The sequence below is a fragment of the Orcinus orca genome, chromosome 12 (assembly GCF_937001465.1).
Source record: "Orcinus orca chromosome 12, mOrcOrc1.1, whole genome shotgun sequence".
NCBI lineage: Eukaryota > Metazoa > Chordata > Mammalia > Artiodactyla > Delphinidae > Orcinus > Orcinus orca.
Window position 1 is genome coordinate 16,547,576 of NC_064570.1, and position 11,727 is coordinate 16,559,302.

The 11,727-nt window shown below is 42.4% G+C and overlaps 1 long non-coding RNA gene across 1 annotated transcript in view; it reads left to right on the forward strand.

Annotated features, from left to right (window-relative positions):
- LOC117196481 (uncharacterized) overlaps nt 1–6,740 on the forward strand; it is a 349,791-nt gene extending 343,051 nt beyond the window's left edge. Inside the window, exon 3 of the long non-coding RNA XR_007470558.1 lies at nt 6,701–6,740. This is a non-coding gene — a long non-coding RNA (uncharacterized LOC117196481). The remainder of the gene's footprint in view (nt 1–6,700) is intronic.
- Nucleotides 6,741–11,727: the final 4,987 nt, after the last annotated feature.

Consider the following 11,727-nt stretch of genomic DNA (forward strand, 5'->3'; position numbering starts at 1 on the left):
GTATAGGAAAAAATGCCATCACTCCAAACATGAAGATCAGTGATGTGGTGTTTTTTATTGCAGGCTTCTGGACTGCCAGGGCTGATACCATCTGTGTCTGACAGAATCTTATGTAATGACTATCTCCCTCTCTGAGGGAATGTTAGTCTGCTGGGGTTGCCATAACAAAACCCAATAGACCGGGTGGCTTAAACCACAGAAATATACTTTCTGACTGCTCTGGAGGTGAGAAGTTCAAGTTCAAGGTTCCAGCTGATCTGGTTTCTGGTGAGAGAGCTCTCTTTCTGACACAAACAGCTGCCTCCTTGCTTTGTTCTCATGTGTGTGGAAAGATGGAGGGTCGGGGTGGGTAGAGGAAGGGAAAGAGAGAGTTCTCCTGTGTCTCTTCTTAAAAGGAAACTAATCCTATCAAATCAGGGCCCCACCCTTACAAACTCATTTGGCTGCACTTACTTCCTTAGAGACCCCATCTCCAAATACAGCCACACTGGGAATTAGGGCTTCAATACATGAATTTTGGGGGAACACAAGCTTTCAGTCCCTAGCAGCCATTGTCCAGACCAGTCTGAGACAGAGGATTGCTCACGATATGGGTCAAGCATTTAGCGCAGCATTTCTCGTGATTGAATATTAGGCCTACTATAGATTTTTCAGCAGAGCTTTCCCTTAGAATAAGGAAAGAGACTGGAGACAGAGATTTCCTTTTCCTTTCCTGGGTAGTCAGGGCTGAGGTAGGTCCAAAGCGGGGACAGGGCAAGTCCTATATAATGATTTTTATCTAGTCCATCATTGTTTTGAGCATCCTTCCCCACAAAAGTGAATTTTCACTCAGGCCCAGAGTCCTTAGGAACTTTTGGCTGGTGACAGAAACTAAGCCAGCCCTACTGTAAAGTCAGGAAGCCTGTGGCCTGGTCTTTCCGAAAAGGTCTGACTACAGAATACAAAGGGGAATTTGTCATGCCATGCAGTGGTACCCTAGGCAGTGGGGCTGACAAAGAACTCAAAGGCTTTAAAAATGATCTACATTTTTTAAAATTAGGAATAAATTTTTTTTTAATTAAAAAAATTTTGTAATTCCCCTTTCAGAGAAATCCTAATTCTGCAACCCCAGTGATAAGTCCCCATTCAAGCCCTTGGAGTTGTCATGGAAACATGCACAGCACCTGCCATCTGAGGGATCTGGGTGTTGCTCTTGGTGTTTTCATTGGGGATCTAAGCCTGAAACCACCTCAGCTGTGCCTCATCAGCTCTTCCATTTTCTTTGAGCAGTCTGATTTTGTGTTGTTGGTGGTTGTTTGCTAACATGTGGGTTTTGCCCACTATATAATTATTACCTTCCATCATTACGGAGGATGAGTCTGTACTAGCTATTGGAATGAAAGGCAATGTTTTATACTGGCATTTTAATCAGTGGAACTTACTGTCATAAAATCTCTGTAAGACAGTAATGATTTGCAAAACCTAATATTACATCTTTTGTAGAGCCTTGCATCTGAGTATAATTGACTGATTTATTAGATGTCTGTGGTTCGTTGATTTTCTAGACAGAAAAAAATTGGATTGCAGTTTCTGGCCGCTATTTTCTTCAAATTGATCATGCTGGCTCTCACAAATGTTCCCTTTATACTCATGTTCTTATTTTTGCACAAAAGGAAGTGTATTATATACAGTGTGGTATCGTTGGCCTTGGAATTAGAGTCAGAGTTTTGTTTCTGGTTTTTCCTGCAGAAGCTCTTTATTTGTTGTTGTCGCAAAGTATTTTGAAGGCAGTTTTATTCAGAGGAATTTTCCTTACAAAAGGCTGCTTATTTTCTGAGCATACATCTCTTCAGTCCAGCATTATCCCTATAAAGGGAAATTTTCTGAAAGCTACTTTGCTCAATTTACAATGATGCCAAACAAACAGACAGGCATTTATTGACAATTAATCTCGGTACTATTGCCAAGGCAAGAATGACTTTCAGAAAATTTTTCTTTATGCTAATGTTGATAATAAGGTATTTCTGGCTTGAACAGGAGTTTAACTAAATGTTAAAACCTAAGGCCACAAAATAATTAAAAGCTAATAGCTGTCCCTGTTCTCTTACATAAAATATGATGCAACATACCAAGTGAGACATATCAGTTTAGGATTATTGACTCTTTTGAGGCTTATGAATAAGTCTAGAAGTAAACAGAGTAAGGAGAAAATAGAAACAGGAAATACTCCCTAACTAATTCTATGAGGCCAACATAATCCTAATACCAAACTAGACAAAGACATTATAAAAAAGAAAACTACAGACCAATATCTCTCATGAACACGAATATTTTGTAGAGGTGCAGAAATCCTCTATAAAATATTAGCAAATTGAATCCAACAATGCATAAAATGATGTATAAACCATGACCAACTGGAATTTATTCCAAGTATGGAAGGCTGGTTCAACATTTGAAAATCAATTAATGTAATCCATCATAACAACAAGTTAAAGACGAAAAATTATATGCTTATATCAATACAAGCTGAACAAGCATTTGACAAAATCCCAATATCCTTTTATGATTAAAAAAAAAAACCTCGGGCTTCCCTGGTGGCGCAGTGGTTGAGAGTCCGCCTGCCGATGCAGGGGACACGGGTTCGTGCCCCAGTCTGGGAAGATCCCACATGCCGCGGAGCGGCTGGGCCCGTGAGCCATGGCCGCTGAGCCTGCGCGTCCGGAGCCTGTGCTCCGCAACGAGAGAGGCCACAACAGTGAGAGGCCCACGTAACGCAAACAAAACAAAAAAACCTCATCAAATTAGGAATAGAGGGGAATTTCCTCAAATTGGTAAAGAACATGTACAAAAACCCTACAGCTAACATCATACTTAATGGTGAGAAAGTAGATGCTTTTCTTCTAATATGAGGAACAAGGCAAGGATAACCACGCTCACCACTCTTTTTCAGCGTCATACTGAAAGTCCTAAACTAACGCAGTAAGACAAGAAAAGGAAATAAAAGGCATATAGATTGAGAAGGAAGAAATAAAACTGTCTTTGTTCACAGATAACATGATTGTCTGTGTAGAAAATCCCAAAGAATCAATCACGACAGCAAAAACCTCCTGGAACTAATAGGCAATCATAGCAAGATTTTAGCATACAAGATTAATATACAAAAGTTAATTGCTTTCTCATATACCAGCAATGAACAATTGGAATATGAAATTTAAAACACAATACCATTTACATTAGCACCCAAAATGAAATCCTTAGGTATAAATCTAACAAAATAGGTATAATATCTACATGAGGAAATTAAAGTCCTCTGATAAAAGAAATCAAAGAAGATATAAATAAATGGCGAGATATTCCATGTACGTGAATATAGGAAGACTTCAATATCGTCAAGATACCAACTGTTCCAACTTGATCTATATATTCAATGCAATCCTAGTCAAAATCCCAGCAAGTTATTATTATTTTTTTAATATTTTTTTAACATCCTTATTGGAGTATAATTGCTTAACAATGGTGTGTTAGTTTCTGTTGTATAACAAAGTGAATCAGCTATACATATACATATATCCCCATATCTCCTCCCTCTTGCGTCTCCCTTCCACTCTCCCTATCCCACCCCTCTAAGTGGACAAACTGGCTCTGAAGTTTATACAGAAAGGCAAAAGACCCAGAATAACCAACACAATATTGAAGGAAGGCACAGGGGACTTATACTACCCAACTTCAAGATTTACTCTAAGGCTATAGCAATTAAGACAGTTGGTATTGGCAAAAGAATAAACAAACAGAAAAATGAAACAGAACAGAGTGCCCAGAAATAGGCCCCCACAAATAAAGTAAGCTGAACTTTAACAAAGGAGCAAAGGCAATTCAATGGAAACAAGACGGTGTTTTCAACATTTGGTGCTGGAACAACTGGACATCCACATGCAAAAAAATTAATCTAGACACAGACCTAATCCTTTCACAAAAATCAACTCAAAACAGATCACAGAATTAAATGTAAAATGCAAAACTATAAGACTTCCAGAAGATAACAAAGGAGAAAATATATAGATGACCTTGTGTTTGACAAGGTCTTTTTAGATACAATACCAAAAGCATGATCCATGAAAGAAAAAAATTGTTAAGTTGGATTTCATTAAAATTTAAAATTCTGCTCTGTGAAAAACATTGTTAAGAGAATGAAAAGACAAGCCGCAGGCTGGGAGAAAATAATTATAAAACACATATCTGATAGGAGACTGGTATCCCAAACAAAGAACTTGTAAAACTTAACAGTAAAAAACCAAAAATCTCAATTTAAAAAATGGGCAAAAGATATGAACAGACACATCACCAAAGAAGACAGACAAATAGCAAATAAGCATGTGAAAAGATGCACAACATCTGGGAATTCCCTTTCGGTCTGGTGGTCAGAGCTCCATACATCCACTGCAGGGGGTACAGGTTTGACCTCTGGTCAGGGAACACAGACAAAAACAAACAAACACAAAAAAACAAAAATAGATGCACGACATCATATGTCATTAGGAACTGCCAATGAAAGCAACAGTGAGCTATTTCTACATACCTATTAAAATGGCTAACATCCACAAAACGGACTCCACCAAATGCTGGTGAGAATGTGCGGCAGCAGGAATGAACTCTCACTCATTGCTGGTGAGATGTAAACTGGTACAGCCACTTTGGAAGACAGTCTGTAGTTTCTTACAAGACTAAACATTCTCTTGCCATATGATCTAGAAATTGTGCTCCTTGATATTCACCTGAATGAACTGAAAACTTATGTCCGCACAAAAACCTGTACGTGAATGTTTACAGAAGCTTTATGCATTTTTTGACGCGCAAGCCCAGCGGCCATGGCTCACGGGCCAGCCGCTCCGCGGCATGTGGGATCCTCCCGGACCGGGGCACGAACCCGTGTCCTCTGCATCGGCAGGCGGACTCTCAAGCACTGCGCCACCAGGGAAGCCCCAGCAGCTTTATTCTTAATTGCCAAAACTTGCAAGTAACCAAGATAGCCTTCAATAGGTGAATAGATAAACTGTGGTGCATCCACACAATGGAGAGTTATTTAGCAATGATAAACTCTCAAGCCACAAATAGACACATGAAAAAATGACTGGGAACATCTATATTTTGCGGTAAATTGGACTGAAAACAAAAAAGGTAGGAAAATAAGCAGCCAGAAAGAAAATAATGTATCTACTCAAAATAGAAAAAAACATAACCACAAGGTAATAAAATGAGCATTCTAAAGGGTTGTGATACAAGCAAAAGCACAAATAACACCCCAAAATCAACCTCACTGAGGTTTTGTGTACAAGTTGGGCCAAAAGCCCACTCTACAGATGTCCCATAAAAGTCAACTGCAGGGCTTCCCTGGTGGCGCAATGGTTGAGAGTCCGCCTGCCGATGCAGGGGACACGGGTTCATGCCCCGGTCCGGGAAGATCCCACATGCCGCGGAGCGGCTGGGCCCGTGAGCCATGGCCGCTGAGCCTGCGCGTCCGGAGCCTGTGCTCCGCAACGGGAGAGGCCACAGCAGTGAGAGGCCCGCGTACCGCATAAAAAAAAAAAAAAAGTCAACTGCAGCAGCCCCTTTCCAGGTCAGCGGACATTCTCTGGGTCCCTGTCCCGATCTCAGTAGAGTATTTGAGAGTGTAGAAGCCTCTGCAGCAGCCAGAGAACGTGACAAGCCTGGATCCCCATGTATCAGTGGATGACCCAGGGCAGGTGACGACCTCTCAAAGACCGGAAACCAGAATGCACTCAAGCATAGATAGGATGTGTACGGGCTCTCTGCTCCCACCACGCAGAGCAGATTCCAGCTCTGTCCCTTTCTGGCCATGAGACTTTGAGAATCAAATGAGAAAAATGAATTACTATATTACGTGTTACTGTTTTCTGGTTTTTACTCCAATGCCTACCAAACGGATTCTCTGCTTGGCTCACTAGGATTGTTAATACTATTGGACAAGATGGATGACTTTTGTTTTGTTTTCCTCTGCAGGGTGCTGTGCCTTAACTCTCTGTTTTTCATCAAATGCTGCTTCTGTCCCCAGCCCAGTTTCTGGGTCTTCGAATTCCAGCCAAGTTTCAGCAAGCCAAGGCTGCTTATTTCCAAAGGGAGAGCAACTCCTTTGCAGCTAACACGCCAATGGCAATATCGCTTCACTGAACCTGCAGGGTTAGGATAATAATTATTTAAATACCATTAGAAAAAGATAAATAGCATTCTCTATGTGGAAGCTGAAGCAAAATGAAAGTGAAACTAACTTTATTTAAACAAGTAAGAGGTTCTAGGTGGTTATCAATAGGCAATTACTTGGCTGGTCCCATAGATGATGCATATTGAACAGGCTCCTGAATCTAAGAAATACAGGGAGAAAAAGGATGCTTTCTTGGATGCTGGTGCCAGTGCCACACAGCTGGGCAGCAGGCAATAGGAACAATTTTGCATCTACTTTCTCACAGCCTAGTGACTGGGCCGAATTTTATAGTCAGTGGCAGTAAAAATGTGGCAACTATACATTTGAAGGCCAGAAACTGAATCACCGAAACAACCCGGGAGAAAAAACAGAGACAGAAAGATAGTAGAAATTCACCTAATAACTGAAAAAATAAAATAAAGAAGATTTTTTAAAAACACAGAGGTTTGGGGCTTCCCTGGTGCGCAGTGGTTGAGAGTCAGCCTGCGGATGCAGGGGACACAGGTTCGTGTCCCGGTCCGGGAAGATCCCACATGCCGCGGAGTGGCTGGGCCCATGAGCCATGGCTGCTGAGCCTGCGCGTCCGGAGCCTGTGCTCCTCAACAGGAGAGTCCACAACAGTGAGAGGCCCGTGTACCGCAAAAAAAAAAACCACAGAGGTTTGGGAAAAGTGCAAACTTTTAGTCAAAAAGAATTTAAAAATGAATAAAGGCTTGGGGAGGAGAGCATTATGCATAAAGAGTTTCCAAGGCTTCAGGAAATGAATGGGATGTACTTTAGAAGATCCAGAAATTGCACAATTGTTCTTTGGAATTAGTACAAGATTAAATTAGAGATGTAACGATAAGGGAACATCTAAGACAGAGTAAAGAATTTCTCTGTATCGGAAATAACTATTTGCTTTGTTAAGAAAAGAAAAGAAAAAAGAAAAGAAGAAAACCACAAGTATTCAAAAAGACGTTTCATTAAAAAAAGTATACACTTAAAGCACTGAAAACTATTCCAATATTTACTGGCATCCAATTAATTAAAATCCTAAGAGGAGAAGACATGAGATCAGCACGCCTAATTCTGAAGAAATCACATTTATTTACTAAATTATTGTATCAGTGGGGTTTATAAACACCAAGTCAGTAAAGTTATTATTTTAGTTATGAGTTACCATGGTAGGAGATGCTGCTTTTTAATGAAAAGTTAGGTTAACAGAGTAAAAGCGTTGACCTAGAGGCTCCAAAATACTGAGTGTCAGAGTATCTGTTCATGTCAGAAGAATTTTTAACACCTAAATAATTTATCTAGGAGGAAACTTCTTGTTGAATAATCACGTTTTATCAGCCTAATCCCAAAACTTCTCCCTACATAGTGGTTCAGAGTACAGATCCTGATACCAGGCTGCCTGGACCCAAGTCCTGGCTCTGTCCCTTGTTTGCTGGGTGACCTCAGGCAAATTACTTATTCTCTGTTCCTGTTTCTTCATCTGTAACCTGAAGGTATTAATGTTACCTACACTAGGTGTTTGCTGGGAAGATTAAAAGAGTTAAAATAGGTAAATCCCTTAAAACAGTGAACTAGGTAGCTGATCATGGACTTAACAATTGAAGAAGCAACTCCCCCTCTACCCACCCCTTCCAGCCAGAGTCCGTGGGTGGTACCTCAGGGGTCCAGACGACACCTCCATGCCCTGGCAGAGTATGCAGACTTAACTGGGTGACAGATCTGCCAGGAAGTGCTCCAGACGAAGTCAAAAGAACCTGAAAGCAAGGCTGGGAGGTGGACCGTCTCAAGCTGGCCTGCTCCTAAATAGAGGTGGGACTCAGAGGGACTGTAGCAGTATGGGAGCCAGGGTGGGGGCAAGATAGCAGGGCAAGTGACTCCTGGGCCTAGAGAATGCTGACAACCCTGGGAGGCGCTCCACTGCAGCCATTTGGGTAGCAGATGCGACAAGGACACGGTTCTGCACCTCATGAACTAGAGGGTTGAGCTGCCCATCAACCAAAGGCCAACAGGCTCAGCAAAGACTGCTGAATGGCCCTTGGACCAGAGGATCCTTGTTTAAATGCGCCATCTTCAGGAAACTTCCCCAACACCCAGATGTTACCAGGAGAAAGAAAGAAGGAGAGATGGGCAAGTCTCTGAGAGCCTGAACATTTGCCTCTAGAGAGACTGGGGTAAGTTTTAAATTGGAATTAGGTTCTTTTTAAATGCCCAAATCAAGTGTTTTCAACTGTCAGCAGAAATAGAGGCTTAGGGAAAAGCTGAGAACAGTCACTAAAAAAAAAAAAAGCAAAGAAAAACTGGCACCGCAGCAGTTCTCATAGTGCCTGTCATCACTGCGATGGTCATCGTTTTGTTTGACTTGACTCCGGTCCCAGCGTTACCAATAGCATCCTTTTCACTCTCAACGGGGTTCCAATTTGGATTTGCAAGGGCACCCTAGTCATAACCCACTCGAGAATTGTTATGCAGGTTTACTAAATAACAGATAACCCTAAATAGCAAAGTGGAGCTGAGCCATTGAGAAATGGGGTGCAGATGAGAGGTGAATTCTCAGAAGCAAGAGAAATGTTGAAAACAAAATGTTGTGGTAACTCCTGGTGAGGTGCTAGAGAAGAGCGTCACCTAGCACAGAGCCCAAGGTGAGTCCAAAAAGCTAGACTAAATATTTAAAGATAAGAATTCTACAAGTAATTAGTTTTGACTGTGCTCCAGGATGCAAAGACTTACTCATGAGGTGAATATGACAGAGTGATGCCCGTGGCCAAAACCAGAGCCGCTGAAAGCCAACCTGGGGCCAGTCAGGAGCCAATCAGGTAGGTGGCTCACCTGGCCCTCGCTGCTTCTGCCCAGGGAGGGACACAAGCAAGTCCCTCGAAACTAGGAGAACCAGAAAGAGGAGCCTGTGTTAGGCGTGAGAAGAGGATGGAAGTCCTGGGATGGAAATTTTTAACTGGCCAGTGACTGATAGAGTATTTGGCTTTGCCTGGTTCACGTGTTGCTCCAGAGCGTGTGGACTGCTGCAACCACAATACTGAAAAGTCATCAATATTGAAAAGTCATCAATATTGCAGGAGCAGCAGTCTTAGAGAGCGTCCAGGAATCTGCACTTGGTGATTCTGACAGGACATTTGGTCTCATGCCCACCCTTGGAGGAACACTGAATGTTGCTGGAATTGAGTTTTGAAATCAAAAGTTAAATATCAAGGCTGGAGAGTCTCCTTTGAATGGGGGGGGGATCCAGAAGTCGTGTTAACATAGGCAATCTTTGTCAGCAAGGTCAGGTTAAACCAAAACAACTTAGTTTTTAATGATTGCCAACAACTTTTTTCCACTTCCACTTTATATCCTTCATTCATTATCTTACTCATTACATTTATATTGCATTGTTACGTTTCTCACACTTTATCTAATTATAAACCATATCTTAAGTGAAAACTATTGAGATATATTTGGCTCTTCCCGTTTATTATTATTTTTTAATCCTTTTCCAAGAAGCGAGATGAACTTCGGGATTTTCCTTCTCAGAGAAGTTTATGTTTCAAAGTCAAGTGAAAGTTGCCTGAAGATAACCTCCCTTTCTGGCTTTTGTTTTTGAAAATTAAAAAACAAAATTAAGAGATTTTGACAGAGGAAAGTGAGACAGGTATCCACTTTGGGAGTGAGGGAGAAGATAAGGGACAAGAGAGGATGGTTAATACAAGAAGGGAACAGTAGTTAAATGTTAACTCTTAGTGACTGAGGAAGGGAACAGAACCTCACAGTACCATGAGTGAGCAGTCCCTAGGCACTGAGTACCCTTCCCAAGGGTGGCACTAAAACTGGAGCAATTTCCAAGGCCTATAAAGTCATAGACAACTGTAATATCAAGCACTTACAGGCCACAGAGCAGTGGAGTTTCCCAAATGTTCTGCTTTGCTGTAAGATCTCAGAAGCCCTCAAAAGGTCCTGGCTAGCAGGAACAGAAGATGGAACACAGAGAATCGAGTCCCAATAATGATTACTATTAACTTTCCTCTGAGTTAGATTTAATTTGATTTTTGAAAAAATAAAGTGAACGATATATTTCATGTCTTAACACTTGGTATGGGAAGGTAGACACCTATCATGCAAAAGGAAAATTCACCAGGAATGGTACAGATAATTGAAGTTCATAAAAAAGTCCCAGGGACTTCCCTGGTGGTGCAGTGGTTAAGAATCCGCCTGCCAATGCAGGGGACATGGGTTCGAGCTCTGGTCCAGGAGGATCCCACATGCTGCGGGGCAACTAAGCCCGTGCGCCACAACTACTGAGCCTGCGCTCTAGAGCCTGTGAGCCACAACTACTGGGCCCACATGCCACAACTACTGAAGCCCATGCACCTAGAGCCCCTGCTCCGCAACAAGAAAAGTCACCAAAATGAGAAGCCCGCGCACGGCAACGAAGAGTAGCCCCTGCTTGCCTCAACTAGAGAAATTCGGCGTGCAGCAATGAAGACCCAACACAGCCAACAATAAATAAATAAATAAATAAATAAATAAAACAGTCCCAAATCTATTAACTTTTTAAATTCAGCTCTTTGAATCAGAGTTCCAAACAACTCTCGAAATTAATGAATTCAAGTTTTAGTTCTTATCATTCTACTCTCCTTCTAGAGCCATGTGTTTAGAAAGAAGGGAAGTCAAGAGTGAAACAGACTAGCAATAGAACAAGACAAGTGGTAGACTGGAAAACCGACGTCTAAATTATTAAGAGGAGGCTAATATTAAGATGTATTGGGGAGGAGAGGAACCAAGATGGCGGAGTAGAAGGACGTGCTCTCACTCCCTCCTGCAAGAACACCAGAATCACAACTAGCTGCTGGACAATCATTGACAGGAAGACACTGGAACCCACCAAAAAAGGTACCCCATATTCAAAGACAAAGCAGAAGCCAAAATGAGATGGTAGGCGGGGCGCAATCACAGTAAAATCAAATCCCATAACCTCTGGGTGGGTGACTCACGACTGGAGAACACTTATACCACAGAACTCCACCCACTGGAGTGAACGTTCTGAGCCCCACATCAGGATTCCCAACCTGGGGGTCCGGCAATGGGAGGAGGAATTCCTAGAGAATCAGACTTTGAAGCCTAGTGGGAACTGATTGCAGGACTTCGACCGGACTTGGGGGAAACAGAGACTCCACTCTTGGAGGGCACACACAAAGTAGTGTGTGCATCGGGACCCAGGAGAAGGAGCAGTGACCCCAGGGGAGACTGAACCAGACCTACCTGCTAGTGTTGGAGGGTCTCCTGCAGAGGCAGGGTGTGGCTGTGGCTCACTGTGGGGACAAGGACACTGGCAGCAGAAGTTCTGGGAAGTACTCCTTGGTGTGAGCCCTCCCAGAGTCTGTCATTAGCCCCACCAAAGAGTTCAGGTAGGCTCCAGCATTGGGTTGCCTCAGGCAAAACAACCAACAGGGAGGGAACCCAGCCCCAACCAAAAACAGTCAAGTGGATTAAAGTTATACTGAGCTCTGCTCACCAGAGCAACAGTCAGCTCTACCGACCACCAG